The sequence below is a fragment of the Lynx rufus genome, unplaced genomic scaffold (assembly GCF_022079265.1).
Source record: "Lynx rufus isolate CCGP_SWC_20201006 ecotype Redwood Valley unplaced genomic scaffold, mLynRuf1.p SCAF_15, whole genome shotgun sequence".
Lineage (NCBI taxonomy): Eukaryota > Metazoa > Chordata > Mammalia > Carnivora > Felidae > Lynx > Lynx rufus.
Genome location: NW_025814829.1, coordinates 30,082,475 through 30,102,318, shown reverse-complemented (window position 1 = coordinate 30,102,318; position 19,844 = coordinate 30,082,475).

Here is a 19,844-nt window from a genome sequence, read left to right as displayed (position 1 = left end):
TTCTATATGCTTCGACATCTGTGTAGTTCTTAAAGGTTTCCAGCCTGTCCATCTCCACCAGCTTGCACAGCCCTTTCTATAGACATCATACAAGGAATGAACCTGGCATTGTAATTACTCATCATTAAGGATTGATGCTATCTCTCTTTTAATGAAAGGAGTAACTATTTACGATATTAAGAGATGAACTTGGTGTGTATCTGGTGAGTTACAGGAAGAGTAGGGACTAGACCTCAGGCCATCTGTCCCTGACTAATCAATCTGGTATAATAATTAAGGCCACAGTCCTACAGTCTTCTTTTGTTTGTTTGTTTTTGTTTGTAAAGTTGGTCTGAGAGAGGGCCTAGGATCCCAGGGCGTTAAATGGCCTCTGAGGCAAAAGGCCAATTTCGCCTAGCCCCAAATCATGAATTCCCTTCAGCATTACAACCCTCTAACTCTTCATTCAAATTGCCTCTCTTCCTTGCAGAAGGAAGGTGACCTTGACCTGTTCCATAGCTCTCAACTCTGCTATCAGAAATGGAGCTGAATATGTCATTGAAACCTTTCACTGGGGAGGGGGAGGAATAAGCAATCTCTATTTTAGGCTGAGGTTTTCCAAAAGCTATAAAGCTAATGATCCCTAGAAGCAGCTCGACTTCACTCTGAAGCTTTGAATAATCTACTTCTGGTGGTAAAAAGGAGCCACAGTAAGTCATGTAGTCCATCCCTCTGTCTCTGGGCTGGATTATGTATTAAAAGTTCCAGAAAGGTGGAGTCATAACAATCCTTATGCTTGATAGCCCTTTAGTGTTTACCAAGCATTTTATATACATCATTTCATTTACTGCTTTTCCCAAATACTTCAAATTAGTTATTACTGTCTCTGTTGTACCAAGCAAATTGAAGGTCAGAGAGGCTGTGACTAGCTGAAAGTCACGCTGCTTGTAAGTGCCAGCTCCTGGGCAGGGACCTTGTCAAATGTCCTTTCTACAACATTACTACAACAAGCTATCTGGCGGATTTTGGTTTTCCCCAGGCAAGGAAATTTCTACTCCTTCCTTTTAGGTCCAACAGCTTTCATGGATGGCTACTGCCGATTTCTCCTGTACCTAAGCCCATGTCCTCTGGTCTCTTCTGATCTAATGCAAGCGGGGTTCCATCCTTTAAAGAATAATCTTAGACTGACCTGAAATTTGTAACAGCGATTCCTGTAGCCCATCTTCCCGAGGCTGAAGACGCCAGGCTTCTTTAGCATCTTTTCACTGGCTTGCGCGTCAACAGGGTCTGCCGTTAGACACGTCACTGAACTGACACATGTTTTCTCACCTGTAATTAAGGGATGATGTCACGTATATCACAGGGTTTTGTGAGGATTAACCCAGAAAATACACAGAAAGTGCACATATGAATTGCACAACAAATCAACATACTTAAATTATTTTTTCCCCTCTTTCTTACCTTTCCTGTATCTTCCTCTCTGGCTTTTTCATCATCCTTGGAGATCCCTGGAGAGACGGTATCCTCCCCACTTACGGGCATAGATGGTAGCCTGGTGCTTTGCTAGGAAAGGGAGACTCTACTTTCGATAAACCTCCCCTAACAAATCGTGAAGATAATCCTAGAAATACTTGAGGAGCACCTCAGAGGTTAGCGTCCCTCTGCTGACTCAACGCCTTTTATTCTTGTATTATCCATGTGCACCAATTATAGGCCTAAAACATAGCCAGGAGGTGCCACCTAACAGCATTTGATTTATTAGTTTTATTAAACATAGATGCCTTTAATGCGGACTTGTTTGTAGCCTGTGCTGGATTTCTAGCTACTTTATCGCATCTATTGGCCAATGTATGAATTATCTTCAAAGGACACGGCTTTTGCTTTTTATCACACTTTCTCTCCAACTACCAAGGAAGAGGTCACTTGGGAGACACATCCTTTCATGGCAAGAAAGTAGCCTCGTAGATCAAACGTGTGTTTGTTCTGGAATGGCGAAGCAGCCAGGCCAGGCCTGGAGGAGGGGCTGACATTGCTCAGAAATCCTCATCAATCACTCACCAAATGGGACCCACAGGTAAAGGCTTTGATGGGAGGGGAGTCTGGGGAATGGAAGTGGGTGGAAGGAGGGAGTACTATAGAGTGGGTAGCACATTTGCTCTGGGGCCGAAGAGGGTTTCAAATTCAAATATGTTGCAAACCTACTAGCTTGGAGGCAAATCAGTGACCGTCCTGAGCCTCAAATACCTTATCTCTAAAATGGGATTAACACTAGCTCCCTCCCAGCATTCTTGTAAGCCCTGATGAGACTCTTGACATGTATGAATTGACTCCCCATTCCCTTTGCTAATTACAGCCTCACCTGAGGGTCTTAACCCTGAGAGTCGTGTCGATGCAGGAGAGTTTGGTGGGAGGCCCAGGAACCTTTGTTTCCTTGTGGTTTGATGTTCAACACTTACATTCTTCCATCTTTCTCCATTACTTTTTAAGTTGCCTCAAAGCGGTGCCTCTGTTGTAATTCATTCCTGACTTTCCCCCAGCACCTAGCACCCAGAACACATGGTGAGCAAATGTTATTGAAATAAAGTCAAGGGGCTCTTTTTTGCATCGCTGTGATGATTTTGTTTAGTTCTTGGCTGGCTCAGCAGACTCAGGAGGAAGATTCTGAGGGTGTTGGCTGCTGATATTTATTAGCTTTTGTGTTCCAGAAAAGCCTGGCGTTTGGGAAAGGACACTGGGTGGTGAATTAAGAGACCAAGGGTCCTGGCCTCACCTGAGTGAGCTTGAGCTCTGATTCCGTGTGACCTTGTGAAAGTTGTGTTGGAGAGGAAAACTTTTCCTCTACCCTTCCTGATTCTTTGGCTCATCCAATAATCAAACGAACACAGGACTGGGGTGCCTGGGTGGCTCAGTTCGTTGAGGGTCTGACTCTTGATTTCGGTGCAGGTCACGACCCCAGGGTTGTGGGATCGAGCCCCATGCTCAGCGCTCAGCATGAAGCCTGCTTGAGATTCTCTCTCTCCCTTTGCCCTCTCCCCGACTTGCGCTCTCTTTCAAAAAAAAAAACAAAAAAAGTTTTAAATTAGCATAGGACCAATTAATATGAGAAAAACAAATTTACAAATGTACATAAGAATATACGGCCCACAGGAAGTCAGGCAATTCAGGTTATTATGCTAAGGATAGGGGATAAGTGTAGGGGTACAGGACTTCAGAGGGGAGGAAGACAATTCACAGGAAGTTAGGAAGAAGAAAAGCTTGGTAAGGGAGTGTTTGCCATGACAGGCAGAGACCATGGAACGCACAGGGGAGTGTGATCTCCCCCAGCTTACCACACCTGTCTTTGTATCTTTGTGGTAACTTTCAGTTATAGCTCTCTTCTCTGGGAGCAGGTCCTCTTTCTACATTCTTTTAGGCAGTTAGGCAGGAGGTAAAAATCTCTTCCTGAGTCTTTTGGGACTTGATTAATTTCAGCTCAACGTAATCAACACGCCCAATGGCGTATTTTGGGGAGACATATTCTGAACGCTGTTAGTTACTTAACCTCCCGAGTCTTGGTGTCTTCATCCAAGAAATGGCGATGACCATAGTATTTACCCGAAAAGGTTATTGTGCAGATTATATGAGTTACTATATTTAAAACCTTAGAACAGTGCCTGGCTCATAGTGAATGCTGTCTGTGTTTGTTGATCTTACTACAACTATAACTACGACCACTACTATTTCTAACCAGCTATGTCAGCTCCATGATGTTGAGAGGACTTGACTCTTCCAGCTCTAATATTCTGTGACTTTGATGAGTCCAGAGGAATAAAAAGGACCAAACAAATGGGGGTGGGGGCACAAGAAAAGCAAGACAAGGCAGAGCTTATGTGCAAGTGGCCTGCAGCTGAGCCTAACCTCTGTGGTTCTGGGCTCTGAATGTATGTGAGTTCTTGATGGTGCCATCCCCTAGGCCTTTGAGGGCAACACTTGTCCACATGCTTGCTTTTCACCCGGGTTGGATGCTGAAGCTAATAGATCGAGTCCTGTGACACACTTAGCAGATAAGCTCTTCTGGCTTACAGAAATGTAAACTCATAAATACTGGAAAAAATTCCAACTCCTTGCAATCGGCAGTAAACCTCAAAGATGTGAGTCAAGGTGGGAGCTTCCATCCCAGGAATGTTCTAGAGAGTTGCAGATCTGGAGGCCGAGGCTTCAACGGGGGGGCCTCAGAATTGCTCAGGTTTTGTTATTCCAAGCAGTTTTCTACCTTGAGGGGGGGAATGGGCCAGGAATAGAAGAGCGGGCTTAGCTGTCATTTTTTTGGCCCTTAGCTCGTTCTGTCATCAAAGACTTAATATTTTGGTAACTAGGACATGCAGGACCGGGTGATGGAAGCAGGTGGGGTTGACAAAGCTTCTTGCTTCAAGCAAAAACTGTCTTTAGGATGGATGGACCGTCAGAGGAATAGCAGAACTAGATACCTACTGTGGAGTTGTGGAATGCAGCCCCGGGAGAAACACCTACCAAGGAGAGAAGCATTTATAACTTTCGTGGGGCGGGGTAAGGACAGAGTAATTTATTGCTGACAAAAGAATGTTTTTCTTCCATCAGAAATAGAATTTATCGTCTGTATGATGTGTCGTATATCCAGACTGGAAAAGCCACATTTTGTTAGAGATGCTTCGCCTGGTACATCCACCCCAGACGCCAGAACTATTTAAAAAATCAAAGGAAACATTTCTCTTTAAAATGAATGCAGGCTATTGTTGAAAATGTCTGCATGGACAAATTAAAATCTTTCATAATCTGACTACTGAAGATAGCCCATTAGCATTTTGTTATAATGCTATATATTCTCTGTAATCTTTCCACGGTTCAAAACAGTGCATACACATTTTAATTCTAAGTTTTCAATCTGACGATTAGGCGTAGGCATTTCCATGTGATTAGAAAGGTTCATAAAATGATTGCGATGAGGTTACCATGTACTGTTTGTTTCTATAGTGGAATTTACTAAACCATAATAATGCTGGCAAACACTTCACGTCACTCCCCGTGTGCCAGGTACGGTTCCAAGTGTTTTACATACACCAACTCATTTAATTCCCAAAACAACACTGTAAGACTTACATTTAAGATCGCCCGGGTTACAGATGAAGACGACGAGAGGTTAAGTGACTGGTCTGAGGTCACTCAGTTGATGAGCGATGGGGCCATGATTGGAATGGAAGCAGTCAGTGTTCCAGGGGCTCTTACAGCTCCTCTATACTATTCAGCCACTCGACTACTGTTGGCTCTCATGTTACATTATAGCCCTTCTCCCCTACCTCCTCCTTCTCTATCTTCTTCCCCTTCTTTATCCCTTTTCCCTCCTTCTCCTTCTTTTCTTCCTCCTTCTCCTTCCTCTACTTCTTCATCATCATCATCTCCTCCTTCTTCTTCGTCTTCTTTCTTCTCCTTCTCCTTCTTCGTCTCCTTCTCCTCCTCCTTCTCCTTCCCCCTCTTCCCCCTCTTCCCCCTCCTCCTCCTCCTCCCAATATCTCTCTCTCTCCTTCTCCTTCTTCCTAAAAATAAAACTGCTGTGAAGGAAGTGGCCTCTTTTCCTTACAAGCGAGACCTTGGGCTGCTGGACACGGGCAGGCTCTTGGCAGTCAGGCTGGATGCAGGGATAAAGGGGCTGCCCAGCCAGGGGGCTGCTGGGTATGTGGGAGACAGAATTTTGCAAACCCCAGCATGAGAGCCTGTCTGTGGCAGAGTCGAAATTAGAACACTGTTTTCTGACTCTTTCCTACTCTATTTTTCTTTCTACTCCTTTCTGCAAAAAGACACACAAAATCTTTTCTTCGTAAGGAAGGATGATGAAATCTTTTTTAAAACCTGATGTCTAGAATGAGCCTTTGGTGGGTATATTAATTACGGCAGATTATTTTCTCCCTATGTCTGTACTTACGTCTTGGCCGAGCAAGTAACTGGCTTTTCTGAGCTTTGTTAAGTATCGGGAAGGAGTTTTGCACCCTTCTAGTCGCATCGGCAGACGAGACTGATATGCAATCAGGACCGAGCCAAGGGCAGGGGGCAGGCGTGGCTCAACCCTTGTGAAGACTTCTCCCCGCCGAGGCCTGCTTTCCTTCTGACCCTGCTTCCTTGCAAGAAGATCTAGACATCCACCTGTCTCTTGGGCTCTTGAATGCCCTGGGCTCGGCAAGGCATGTGGCAGACCAGGCTCTTTCTGGAGGCTGGCAGAGTCAAGTCTGCTCTTCAGACCCCACCTCCCGTATCTGAGCTCTGGGGACTACGTTCATCAGAAAGCAGTAGGAAGCCTGATCTTGACCATGAATCTAAGGTCCTGCAATCCAGGTTCACCAACAGATTAATTTGTATTTGTATTTCCCTAAACCTGTAATGCCTAGTTCTCAATTGGTTTAGAAGCCACAGGAAGAGGTGTGTAATTAAAAGCCTTTTTCCTTGATCTTTATGTATTGGAGACAAAAAATATTAATGTGAGAGTCATCCCCCCACCTCCAGCCCCAAGCACTTAGGGAACACAGTCTGCCATTGGCATGTCTCCCATTCTCTACGAAGAAAATCTAGCTCGACAGGCAAATTTCTGAAGCTCCCTGAGGTTCAGTTCTTGCACTTGGGTGATGCAGAACTCCAACAAGGTGCAGGGGCAGGCAGAAAAGAGGAGGAAGAATGGGCGCGTTGCATATCAAATGAGCAGAGATTCACTCACGGTAAGGATGAAAGAACAGGGATGGTTGGGTAGGAGGAACAGAAGGAAAACCAAGAACTCACACAAATGGCCAAGGGACTCTTCGGGGGAAGGATTCAGATCCGTGGGGGTATGTGAGTGGGTATTGAGAATCAGAGGAATGGGGAAAGATAATCTGAAGAAGTGTTTACCGGGAATGATGAATTGAGTTCCTTTGACATTTTTGTTGAGAGAGACACTGGTAAATAGTAAAATTCTGTAAAAACTTGGGGAGATCAGATTTCATTGAATGTGACTTTCTGTGTTGAGTGGCTGTGACGTGGCCTCGGCTGTGACTGGGTTACGTACGTCTCCCCAAATATTTAATTGGGCTCAGGAGATGTTATCAAATGGATATGGAAAAAAAAATGCCTCGAAGTATCCTAAGCCCTGGGTCGTGTTGAGGTTGGGTATCTGTCTGTATGTGTTCAGGGGCTCAGGGAGATCTCAACTGGAGCCCGTGCTGTTTTATACTAAAGCTGGGCACCTGGGGACACCTCCCCCCTGCCCCCCGCTGGTGCCTACCTGTTTGAGATACCAAGGATATGTGGAGAAAGACCGTGCCCTGGGGGAAAAAAGATGGAGGGGTAGGAGCCGGGTCAAAGACAAGTAGCAAGAAAGAGGGAAGGGGAAATGTGGACGTCTGTCCTTCAGGAGCCAGGCCCGACAATAAACCCGAAGTCTGGCACGAGGGGGTGGCAATAAAAGACGGTAAAACAGAAACATGGGCCTTCACTGGGTGTCACCTTCGCCAGGCAGCACCAGGGAATTCTTGAACACCGCCATCAGCTGTGACAACAGAGGTGATGGGAGGTCTGAGGCCTCTTCCCAGACACCTTGGTCTCAGGCCTCTGTGGCCTCAGCAGCAACCATCACCGGAGGGGCTGAGAGAGTCAGGAGACACCATGTGGAGCCCGAGAGACGTTTGCGATCACACGGGGAAAAGGACACAGAAACGCTCTTCTACGAGAGCCCTAGAATAGGCTAGTGGAGTCTAGGAAACACAGCTTGCTTTTATTTTTATTCTCCCTCTCCACCTGGGTCAGAGACACCTGACATTATCTCAGCGGGTAGAAGGAAAGGAGAAACTTTCAAATAGGTGTCAGCTGCACCGGGCAAAGTTTTGAAGAAGTTGGGCAGGAGCCCCAGCCGGCAGTTACATCTGCGTTCCTGACATTGGGTCTGTAATAGTTGGATTCAAGGCCTCGGCAGATGGACCATTTGCCACGTGTCTGCTTTTCCTGGCTCCTGTTTTCCAACAGCCCTTGCTAACTTGGATCAGGCTATTAACGGATCTGACTCCCATGCAGCCGGCACTTTGCACACATATGCGTCCGCACGCACACAGTTTCCTGGTTATCCGTGCAAGGACACGAACGAGTAGCGGAACAAGGTCCTTGCTCTGGCCTCGCCTGGTTCCCTCCTGCCCGCCTCAAGCAGGCTTGGCTCGCACTGGCACTGCTGGTGAGGATCCTTGACGGACTCTCTCAGGGCCAGGCGGGCACTTAATAGTGTGGCAGTTTGGGGAGCCAGACGTAAATCGAAGATGCATACCCTGACCTACAGGAGCTGGATGTCACAGGGGGAGTTGCGGGGGCGGGGGGTGGGGTGGGGAGACGATGGTCCCTGAAAAGCTTTGGGTTCACCTCCAAAACCACAAGGCTGCACATCCACATACAGATGGTGCATACTGGCTGTTTTGGGGCGGGGGGGGCTTCACTAGTGCGAAGTGCATGTTCCAAAGAGACGGTGGCACGTTTAGAGGAGACACTGAGACAGACAGGTACGCGTTAAATCTCCGCAGGGACTTCCGGAACAGGTGACCCCGCCATCAGGCTCCACAGCTCTCCTTGGTCACCTCGTTCGTGGTGGTATGAGGTCCTGTGACGTCTTGTCAGATGTGCACAATGAACGCGTGCCCCATTGGGACCGAGTAATTAGGGAGACTGTAATTATGGAGACCCTCCTTACAGGGTCCTAGGCAAGGACCCAATTGCCCTACGTTATCTTTTCCACAGGGAGGAACAACACGGGGTTGAATAGAAAGTCAACCAGTGCCAGCTGGTCTTGTGGGTCCTTTTCATTACTGCGGGCAACGATTGCCTAATGGCAACTTGATTCGAGCGGGAAAGTTCAGCTCTCTCCAGTGTCTGCGAAAGGCAGTTGCAGGAGATGGGTTTCTTTGTGCTGCGGTGTTGGGATTCCGTTTCCACCCCGGAGGCTCGGATCAGAAGCGAAGCATTAAACTTCATCCTCAACTCTTTGCCCCACAGAGTGGTTACAAGATGGCTATGCTTTTAAACCAGGAAAACCAGAACGCGGGATAAAGAAGGATTGTAAGAACTTTTTAGCTTAGGCTGCCTGAGATGTTCCCAATTCTGAAATACAGGAGGGTTCTTACTTTGGGTAGGTGTGGGGGAAGTGTATGTAGCCTCTTGGGTTTCTGAAAAAAAAGAGACAGAGAGAAAGAGAGAGAGAGAGTCTCAGAATTCCACTAGCAGACTTTCTATCAACATTTGGAGTTGTGAGAAAAAAATCAGACAAACATCAACCAAACGTTCCTAGAAAAGCAGAGGGGCTGAAAACGGAACTGCAAAGTGTTTTGGCAGTTTGGGATTTGGGAATATTGTTAGCACCCTCCCACTCCAAACACCACCAGATAATTGACTGCCTGTGCCCGGCTGCTTTTTGTTTGCCTCTGAGACAAGTGATTTCGAAGCCTATTACGAGACATTTCTCTCGAAATGCTTCTTTTCCTTATTATTATTTGTGTGTGTGAAGTAGAAATCAGAGTCAGGTCCATGAGGAGGGTGATTTGGCGGGGGGTGGGAGGGGGGCACTGGGTGGCTCAGTCGATTGAGCCTCCAACTTCGGCTCAGGTCACCGGTTTGTGAGTTCGAGCCCCACACCGGCCTCACTGCTGTCAGCTTGTCCGTACGGAGCCTGTTTTGGATCCTCTGTCCTCCTTTCTCTCTGTGCCTCCCCGGCTTGTGGTCTCTCTTCTCAAAAAATAAACAAAACTTAAAAAAAAAATTTGGAAAAAACAAAACAAAAAAAGAGAGTGACTTCGGTTTTAAATGTTTCCAGACAGCCGCCCCCCAGATCCACGCTCCCCAGAAAGGGGCCACGGCTGTAATAGACAAGCCTCGCTTCCCGGCTTTAGTTCCAGGACCCCAAGAAGCTAAGGAGTCAGGAATTCAAGAGTTCGTCTTCTTAAATCATACACCCATCACCAGCTTTGCTGCTCAGATCAGCACGTGATCGATCCTCCCCCCACATCCTCCACGGGAGGCAAACTGGGAGCCTGTGGAAACTGTATTTACTTCAACGTCTACACTTAATGCAGTTTTGAGTCACTGAGCCTGATGGGCTTATTGTCTCCTTTATTCCAAGAAGCCCGGAGTCAGGCCAATCTAAGGCTGGGTGGAAGTGATCAATGCTGCTCCATTAGCTGGATAGATCGCACAAGGACAGGCTGATATTAAGTGCTCTAAAGCAGGAGGGAAACTCCGGGATGGTCTGCCGGGGAAGATTTCTGGTTGTATTGGGAACAGACTCAGTGGATTCTGCGAATTGGGGTCCCCAGTGTCAGGAGCAAACACATGATGTGAGTCTCCTACCCTAAAATACACTGGTCTTCCACCGCTGCTAAGGGACAGTGTTGACTCAATTAGGCCATCTAGTGGTGGGACAGAGCCATGGTCGCTAGCATTCCTGCCTTGTGGGGCTGCGGGGGGTGGGGGTGGGGGGGCGGCTGGTGGAGGCCGGCGCGGCCGGTAACAATTTATCTGAGTTAATGGTTTCATTTCCTCTCTTCCTCCCACTCTATTTTCTATCTTCTCCATTTTTCCTTTAGGAAACTGAGACCACCTGTCCCCAGCTCCTTTGCTGTCACCGGCTGCCTTTTTGGACCAGTAGAGATTTCTCTTTTCCATTTGGAAACCACACATTATTGCTATCTACACATTGTCACCAAAACCAATTTGTGCAAACTAACAGGCTTATCAGCGCTGCTGAAATGAGATTAAAACTGCTTCCAATGAAACAGATTAAAAACCAGATGAATGAAGCCCTCTAATAAGACATTAAAATAATGACAAGAATGATTAACCAGTATGATATATTGAGCAGTTATGAGGAGTCGGGTGTCCAGGATCAGTAAACTAATAAAAAAGAATCTACCTTTAATTCCCTTTAGTCAGTGAGGTGTAATCATATCAGCATTGTGATGTTTTTAAGTTATTATTTATCTGTGAGAACAATATCACACCTTTCCTCCAAATTGCTCAAAGCTTGTGTGTGAGAGAGAGGGAGAGGGAGAGGGAGAGGGAGAGGGAGAGGGAGAGGGAGAGGGAGAGGGAGAGGGAGATTGCTTTGGGGAGGAGAGCTCTTCTCATTCCAGCTCTTTAAGAATAAAAAGGAATGCTTAATACCCTGCTTGCATTTACACACCGATTATGCAGACACTGTCATATTTGTTTCATCTCTGAGAGTGGCCTATTCATAGCTAGACTGTTTTACACTATATAATCAGTTCGTCAATAATTGCATTATCAAGTCCCATCGAGACAATCTGAACGTGACATTGCTACTGGATAATATCACAATGGGTTGGCTGCGGCTGCCACCTTGGAGTTTGGAGTTGAAGGGAGCCCTTCTGGCCATGCTTCAGCTGGGTTATCCTCCTGCCTGGTTGGGTGTGCGTTCATGAGGGAAGGCATAGGAAGGAAAAGGCAGCCATTTATTGTTCATTGGGGGGGGAAAAGTTAAGTTTATTTATTTATTTCGAGAGAGTGGGAGAGAGAGAATCCCAAGCAGGCTTTGCATTGTCAGTGCTGAGCTGGATGTGGCCAGAACCCACGAACTGTGAGACCATGACCTGAGCCGAAACCAAGAGTCGTATGCTCAACCAACTGAACCACCCAGGCACCCTGAGAAGTTTTGGACACTACTAGGTGACAGTGCTATGCTCTGGGGATACAGGTGATTGAGAACTTGGCTCCGCCCTCAAGGAGCCCATAGTTTGGGGTGAGGGGTGCGGCATAGAGGAGACAAGACAAGTAAACAATGGTGATGACAAGTAAATAAAGCCATGTGACAAGTGACTCTGATTCATACAGGACCCCATGGATCCCTGAAGGACAGAATAACTCTCTGGAGAAGCAAGAGAAGGGTTCCCAGAGGAGGAGCCCTTGGGGCAAGTGTGAAAGGGAGACTTGGTGTTTTGCTACAGAGAGAAAGAGAATAGGGAAAACGTGAAATCTATGTACCAATGGACACGAAAGTTGTGTTACAGGAAAAAATGCCTGGTGGCGATGGCAGCCTGGAAAGGCACAGCAGGGGAGTCTGGGGACAGTCAAGAAAAAGCCTGTATTCCACATGGGGGGGCTGCACATTTTATCCTAAAATTGATACTTTGCAAGAGTAGCTAGAAGATCCGTCCCGTGTTTTGCAACCATAAGTTTGGTGAGTGCGGAGAATGAGTTAAGACCAGAAGAGAAATGAGTCAGGGAAATTCTGCTATAGCTATGCAACAGTGAGAAGTCGCAGCCAGGACCAAAACAGGTATGCACTTGCATCTGAACGTAGCCACTAACTAGCCCTGTGATCTTGGGCAAAACCATCTCTGGAATCACAGTGGCCTCATCTGTAAAGTGAAGATAACAATATCTACTTCCTGGGGGTTAGTGGAAAGATCTGAAATAATATAAAATGAGGCCCAGGTGGCTGGCACATGATAAGCGCATAACACATACCTTCGTGTTAAGTCTCCATTAAGACTGCTGGGGGTGTGCGAGGGGATGGGGAAGGATGGCGGGATGTATGGGTATATGTGTGCGTGTCTTACTGTTAGAAAAATTGATAAAATAATACTACATTATCACATTATGTTGAGGATCCAAGGGAATCTGCAATTTAAAAATACATGCTCAGATGGATATATTATTTCTGTCATTGATGTAATCGCACAGATGAGACATTTTTGCAATATTTTAGAGAGCCGGTCGATTGCAAGGAACACCCATGTTACCCATTTCACAGGCAGCCATGAGGACTCAACACTGGTTGTGAAATTCCTTGATTGCCAGAATGTCAGCTCCATGAGGACACTGAGGTTCACTGGTATATCCCTAATGCCTAGGGCTCAAAAAATAAATATTTCTTTAATAAACGGATGAATTCTATGAATGATTGCAAAAAACCGTGGAAACATTACTTTGATTACTAGCCAATAGGCTCAAAATATCGTTTCAGTCTTTCCCTCCATTCTCCTCACCAACTAAAATGTTACTCATGAATCCAACATTTAATCAAAATTATTGAGTCCCTGTACATATCCTTGGCCTCGACTTGCCACGTGTGTAGAATGAGGGGTGTGGTACATAGCGATGATTCATCCAGATGTGGCTTCCCCCTGAGCTGACATTACAGTTTCGCGAAGGTGGGCAGTTGAATATCCTGAAGGCTGTAAAATGTGTAGGTTCTTTCCCCCTTTTCCCCTGCACCCCAGTATCACTCCAGCTGAGGTGTGAATGTTGGATATCAAAGACACCAGGTAGAAGGCACTGTCATGGAATAAAGGAGGATGTGTCCTGGGCCCACATGCATTTGGTTTTGTCTCCTGATTCCATCACTTACTAGACATGAGAGTTTAGGCTAGCTCCTCAGCCTTGCTAAGCTGAAATTTCCTCATCGTTAAAAGGAGTCCTCTCAGTGGGAATTAGTAACATTAGGTATGCTAATCATTTCGTGCAGTTGACTCTTAGTATTATGTTTTCCTTACGAAAAGATTGCCTCGTGGACAGAATTGATAGCTACGGAAAGACCCTTGTTTTCCAAAGGATGTGACGCTTTGATATCTACAGTTTGCGCCTCCTGTCTGCACAGGTGTCAGAGAAGAAAATTAACTCAACTTTGTTCAGAAAGTGGAAGAATAAACTTGCGGACCTTCTAACAGCTCTTGAAAGTGCTTGTCTTTTCTGGTGGTTTGTTAACATGCAATCAAGTCCAGATTCAGGAACCCACGCATTTGCGAGAGAGCAGTTAGAAATCGACAGGCGGGATACAACACAATGAAGAGAAAAATCTAAAACCAGTATGTGTAAAAAATGCAATCTCACTGTTTAAGATCTCATACGAAAAGGAGTTGAAAGTGGTAAGTCCATTATTTTCACATTCACTGCTGTATTTTACAATCATGTTTAAAAAACTGTAATTTCTGAATTTGATAGAAATTTTAAACGTGTCTTTTGGGTATCACTTTAAAGCTCCCAATCAAGATTTTCTCCTCACTTGAGCCAATCCCACATGTCCAATCTTACCTGTTTCCTTGCCCATCTACAGAAAAAGGAAGAGATTTGTAAAAATTTATCATACCGATGGATACCAATTTTTCTAATCAACATATTTGATTCAAAGACCATATTCAGAGATACTTAAAAACATTTCTATAGTCTACAAATGACTCTACTTGTAGGTGAAGGGGATTAAGAGCACACTCACCTTGATGAACACTGAGTGCATATTGTACACCTGAAACGAATAGAGCAGTGTGGGTTCTCACTACACTGGAATTGAAATTAAAGTTTAAAAAAACCATAAAAAATTCCTGTCTGCAAAAAATCTGCATGCTTACAGAATGTACATTTTATGAAGTGGGCACTTACTCGTGGCGTGAAGACCTACGATCTCCATAAAAGTACATACGCTCCTGAGTTCCCTTGATGAAGAAAGGACTCTCCCTCTAGTTTCTACGATCTACTGTTTGGAAAAAGACTTGAGGATTATTTCTCTAGCCTGCTATCCAGATATAAGAATGAGAGGTGCGGGGCACCGGGGTGGCTCAGTGGGTTGGGCGTCCTACTTAGGCTCAGGTGATGATCTCACAGCTCGTGAGTTCGAGCCCCGCGTCGGGTTCTGTGCCTGGAGCCTGCTTCCGATTCTGTGTCTCCTTCTCTCTCCGCCCCTCCCTCCCCCCTCCTGCTCTGTCTCTCTGTTTCTCAAAATGAATAAACATTAAAAAAATTAAAAAAAAAAAAGAACGAGAGGTGCACATATGATGAGTCTGAATTATATCATCTTTTTAGGTTCTTTCCAGCTTGAAAGGTATATGTTTCTGTGCGTTCAAGTTCTGAAATCTAGGATGAGTCTGCGGCTAGTGTCTCTTACTTTCTGGGCGGTCCCTAAATCAAGAATGTGGGGGCAGGAGCTCTGCGATTAAGGCTTTCTCTGCTATGTTGAGAAAGAAATTGTCTACCAACTAGTCCCTGGGAAGCAAGACTTGTCCCTGAGGTAAGTGTATAATCAAAGGGGAGAAAGGCAGGGGGCACCTGGGTGGTTCAGTTGGTCAGACCTCGTCTTGGGTCATGATCTCCAGTTTGGTGAGTTCCAGCCCCAAGGGGCTCAGTCGGTTAAGCGTCCGACTTCGGCTCAGGTCATGATCTTGCAGTTCATGGGTTCAAGCCCCACACTGGGCTCTGTGCTGACCGCTCAAAGCCTGGAGCCTGCTTTGGATTCTGGGTCTCCCTCTCTCTCTGCCCCTCCCTCGTGCTCTCTCTTTCTCAAAAATAAATAAACATTAAAGAAAATTAAAAACAAAAGAAGGGTGAAAGGGAGTACAAAAGTAGCTAGGATTATATGACTTTTGCAAACATGTATTTATTATGCTGCAAATGTGTTTTTTTATGTGGATGACTATATGAATGAATCTTACTCAACAATTACCTTCAAAATTGGAAGCATTTCTAAAAAATAAGAGTAATGCACGTCATGAATGTTCAAGTAAAATGAGGTTTCTTCATAATGATTATAAATGCAGTAGAAATAACAAGTAAATAGTTATTCTTGGTAGATCTTTACACATTTTAGTTTTGGTTGTATTACTCTCTAATACTATGACATGGAAATTTTTCTGAAGAATAGAATTTTGAATATGACTTACGGATCACGTTTTTCAGAGGATTGATTGCAATCTCCTTACATTTTATGGTTGACAAATTTAGAATTGTTGATAGCTTCAATTGACTTCGCTGTAGACTACTTCTCTGTAGTACTGTTTTTAGTTGAGAAAACACTTCAGGTATTGAGGTATCTGGTAAGCTCTGAGTAAATTCTTCTAGATGGAAGGTTTTTTTGTTTTTTGTTTTTTTTTAAGTTTGATAAATGCTGCCAAATCATCCTTACAGGCGTCTCTGTAGGTTTACAGAGAGCATCGTCAACACAGTACGTGAATAAACTTTTTGATCTTTGCTAATCTGTTAGGTCGAAGAAAAGGGATCTTAATGTAGTTTTACTTTGCATTTCTTCTATTATAAAGAACCTTAACTTCATTTCATATATTTAAGGGTAACATATTATCTCCATTTCTGTGATCATTCTGTTCATATCTTCTAATTCTTTTTAAAATCAGGTTGTTAGACTTTTTCTTAGCATAGAAAATATTCTTAATTCCATTTTCAATATGCAAATATATAAATATTTTATGTCAGATATTTTCATATGTACTGTCTTTTTGCCTCCATTTCTTCAAACATTTTTTACAAAACCTATCAATAAATTATCTGCAACATTTGAGGGCTATCTACAGTTCCTTTCCAGTACAGACTATAAGTCTACTAAAAAAACAAAAACAAAATAAAATCCAAAGGATCTCAATTAGAAGATTTTCCCCAGAGGTAAGGGTAATTCCAAAGTATGACTATAGATTTTCAAAATTAAATATTTTATACTTTTCATGTCCTATCATTTAGTTTGCTTATTTTTTCTTTTGCTTTTGTGGGATTACATTTTGTCATCTTTCTGGTTTCGAGATTTTTTTTCCCCAATAATTACAATTTGCTACGCATTCCAAAAGCTGAAGTTTGGTGTTGCATCAGCTGAACATTTTGATTAAAGATTTGCACCTCTTTCAAACAAAACACAAGTCAATTTAGAGGACTGCTATACAATAAGGTTCAATGCCATTGTTGGATGGTTGGATCGATCTACAAAGAGTTCTTTAAAAATGAAAACATTTCTAACTTCTGATGATGACAGACAGCAAAGAGAAAAGCATGCCCTGCCATACTGAAACATTTTTTAAGTAAATTCAACAGACCTTTGCCACAAAAGGTTATAATTTAGCTGGCTTTGAATTCAGCTTCTATTTTGACAGTGTTTGGACACACTCATCCGTAATATGTGCGCTACAACCAATTCCAACTAGGGTTCTGCTGCACAGGTTTCTTGATTTAGTTAAAAAATTGCTTTTTGGGGCGCCTGGATGGCGCAGTCGGTTAAACGTCCGACTTCAGCCAGGTCACGATCTCGCGGTCCGTGAGTTCGAGCCCTGCGTCAGGCTCTGGGCTGATGGCTCGGAGCCTGGAGCCTGTTTCCGATTCTGTGTCTCCCTCTCTCTCTGCCCCTCCCCCGTTCATGCTCTGTCTCTCTCTGTCCCAAAAATAAAAAAATAAAAAACATTGAAAAAAAATTTAAAAAAAAATTGCTTTTTATCATGGTATTGGGCTCCACCAAAGTTTGCAACATATTATCACTATAACTGCAAGTAACTTTGTCTCTAAGGTTGGGCGTTTTATCCACATTTATAATGGCATTGGCCATGATGGTAAGTTATTTTACCAAGGCAGAATGAACTTCTCAAAGTTTTACTTTGATTTCGTGAATGGGATTTGAAAGACAGTATTGAAATAAACTGATTTTCTATTTGAAGAATCTCATGACACTAATGTAAAACTGACATCATCTGTCAGTGACATTCCCCAGGTAATGGAGCCAGGATTTTTAATAGCCATCATTCCACTTTCACACATAGACAAGTAAAACTTGGAATCAAGAGTGAAATTAATTTAGAAAAATACACATTTGATCCAAATGAAAAGTCATGCTTTCCAGTGTTGTAAATGAACTTGCTACAGCTCTACTTGTGTTACACTGACTTTTTTTTTTTTTTTTTTGAAGTAGATGTCGATGCTCCCTCAGGATATTTTCATCTTCAGGACACTTGCGTCTTCTAATGATACCAGGTAGATGACAAAAGCAAACCAAAATTCTGCGCAGTGTCCCTTTTCGTCACCAAGTTTATTAAGAATGGAAATTCATTGCTCACCATTTCACTAAATGTGCACTTTTTTTGAGGTCCTAAAAGTCCAGTAAGACAAAGCCTCACTAAACGATAAAATAAATACATGATTGGAGATTTATATCATCCAATAAACAATAAAAGCCGCTGAACAAATGTATTCAGACTATTCTCTCTACGATCTACGGTGGGACTACCAAGTCTATATATCCTACGCATATTTCACAAATTCCCAACCTATAATTCCCAATGATTCCCTCTGACCCACTGACTGGGAGTAGCCTCATAGTTTCATACAATTCACAGGCCGTGGCACCGGGCATTCTTTGGTCAGAGCACCAATGGCCACTAGCACACTGAGTGGCCAGCAGCCGCAACAACATTAACACTTCTCCCCCTGGGGCCAGACCACAGGTAGCTGTCCCTAGCTACCTCACCGGAACCCACTTCTTGTTAACAGTGAGTGCATGCTGTCCTTGGAGGGAAGGTGTCCGTAGCGTATCTCTGGACAGGGAAAGGAAAAGTAGGTTAGGTTATCACCTATCATCTTTCAGATTTCACGACATGTTCATGAGAATTCTGGATGGTACATACGAACTACACACTTTTAGACAAGACCCTGGCAGAAGCTAGAGGTACAAAATAGAAATGACCAAGCTCATCTTAGTTGATGGTAATGCTTTGCTAAAAAATGAGAGGTCCGGGATCCCTGGGAGACTGTGCAGGGTCTGGGATGATATAAACTGGGAGTGTTGCAGCCAAACTACGACACGTGATCACCCGAATGGTAGGGATTGTTTTCAACGGAAGAAGTTTAACAATTATTCATTGTTGGAGACTAAGTAAAGGGTGAGACATTTAAAGATTCATTTTGTCTACCCAAATGAATAATTAGCAGCAAAGGGCAAATATTAGACTAGTTATAGTTGAATTCAGTGGTTCTCAGATTCTTTGTGTGGTAAACATATAGGTTTGAATACGCAACTAGTGAGCAATAATTATGAAGCAAGGATTGCTACGAGACAGCAGGGTCTCCTGGAGTCTATCAAGTCATTCACAGTTACAGCCCGATTCACTTGGTTGCCCTTCAGCTCTGTGTTACTTTTTGAGCCCAGTTGTTTATTGCTTTGGCTATACTTGTGCTCTCTTAAATACCCAGAAGGCAATGTTCTCGCGCTTTCCTGTAAATAGGCAGTGTTCCTTTGGTGCCTGCGCGATATGAGCTGGGGCTCTCCACTCACCCGTTGGTCTCCTGAGTTGATCTTACCTCTTGCTGCACTTACGCCAAGGCTCCATCTGACATGCGTTGTCATAACATCACGTATACCCATTGTAGCAAAAGCAATTTTTACGACAAAATGATTTTTTATGAATTCACCGGTATACAGTGAGAAGAACCTATAATTTAGTCTCAGTTGATTGCAGCAATCCCAATCCTCATTCTCTTGCCTCTGTGGTCCCATCCGAAGCAAATTTACATAATCGGCATGGGACTTTTACACATCCGGAGGGAATTTATCCTTTCTCAGATGGCCACTTAACCGGCAGGGGTAAGGTAAAAGGGAATTTAAAGCTGGTACGATGATAGTTAGCCCAATAAAGACTTGCCTGATTCCTGGTAATTCGTAATCTCAGAATTTATTCTGCTTGTATTATTGTACTAGCAGATTGGGGGGGAGAGTTCTTCATACCCTTAGCTTTTATAAGTGCTGTACCAAAGTCTTATAAAAGTGAGTACGTCAATTCCTCATTCAACTTCCAACCTTTGTTTACTAAGTCACATCAAACTTGCGTACAACCAGGGGCCACCAATACGTTGTTACACTTCTGCTACCTCATTCATTCATTCATTTACCATTCAACATTCAGTACATATTTTTTGAATATTTATTTCTTTTGAGAGGAAGAGTGAACAAGTAGGGGAGGGGCAGAGAGAAAGGAAAAGAGAGAATCCCAAGCAGGCTCTGCGTTATGAGCTTGGTGCCCAATGCAGGGCTTGATCTCTCGAACCGTGAGACCATGACCTGAGCTGAAATCAAGAGTCAGATGCTT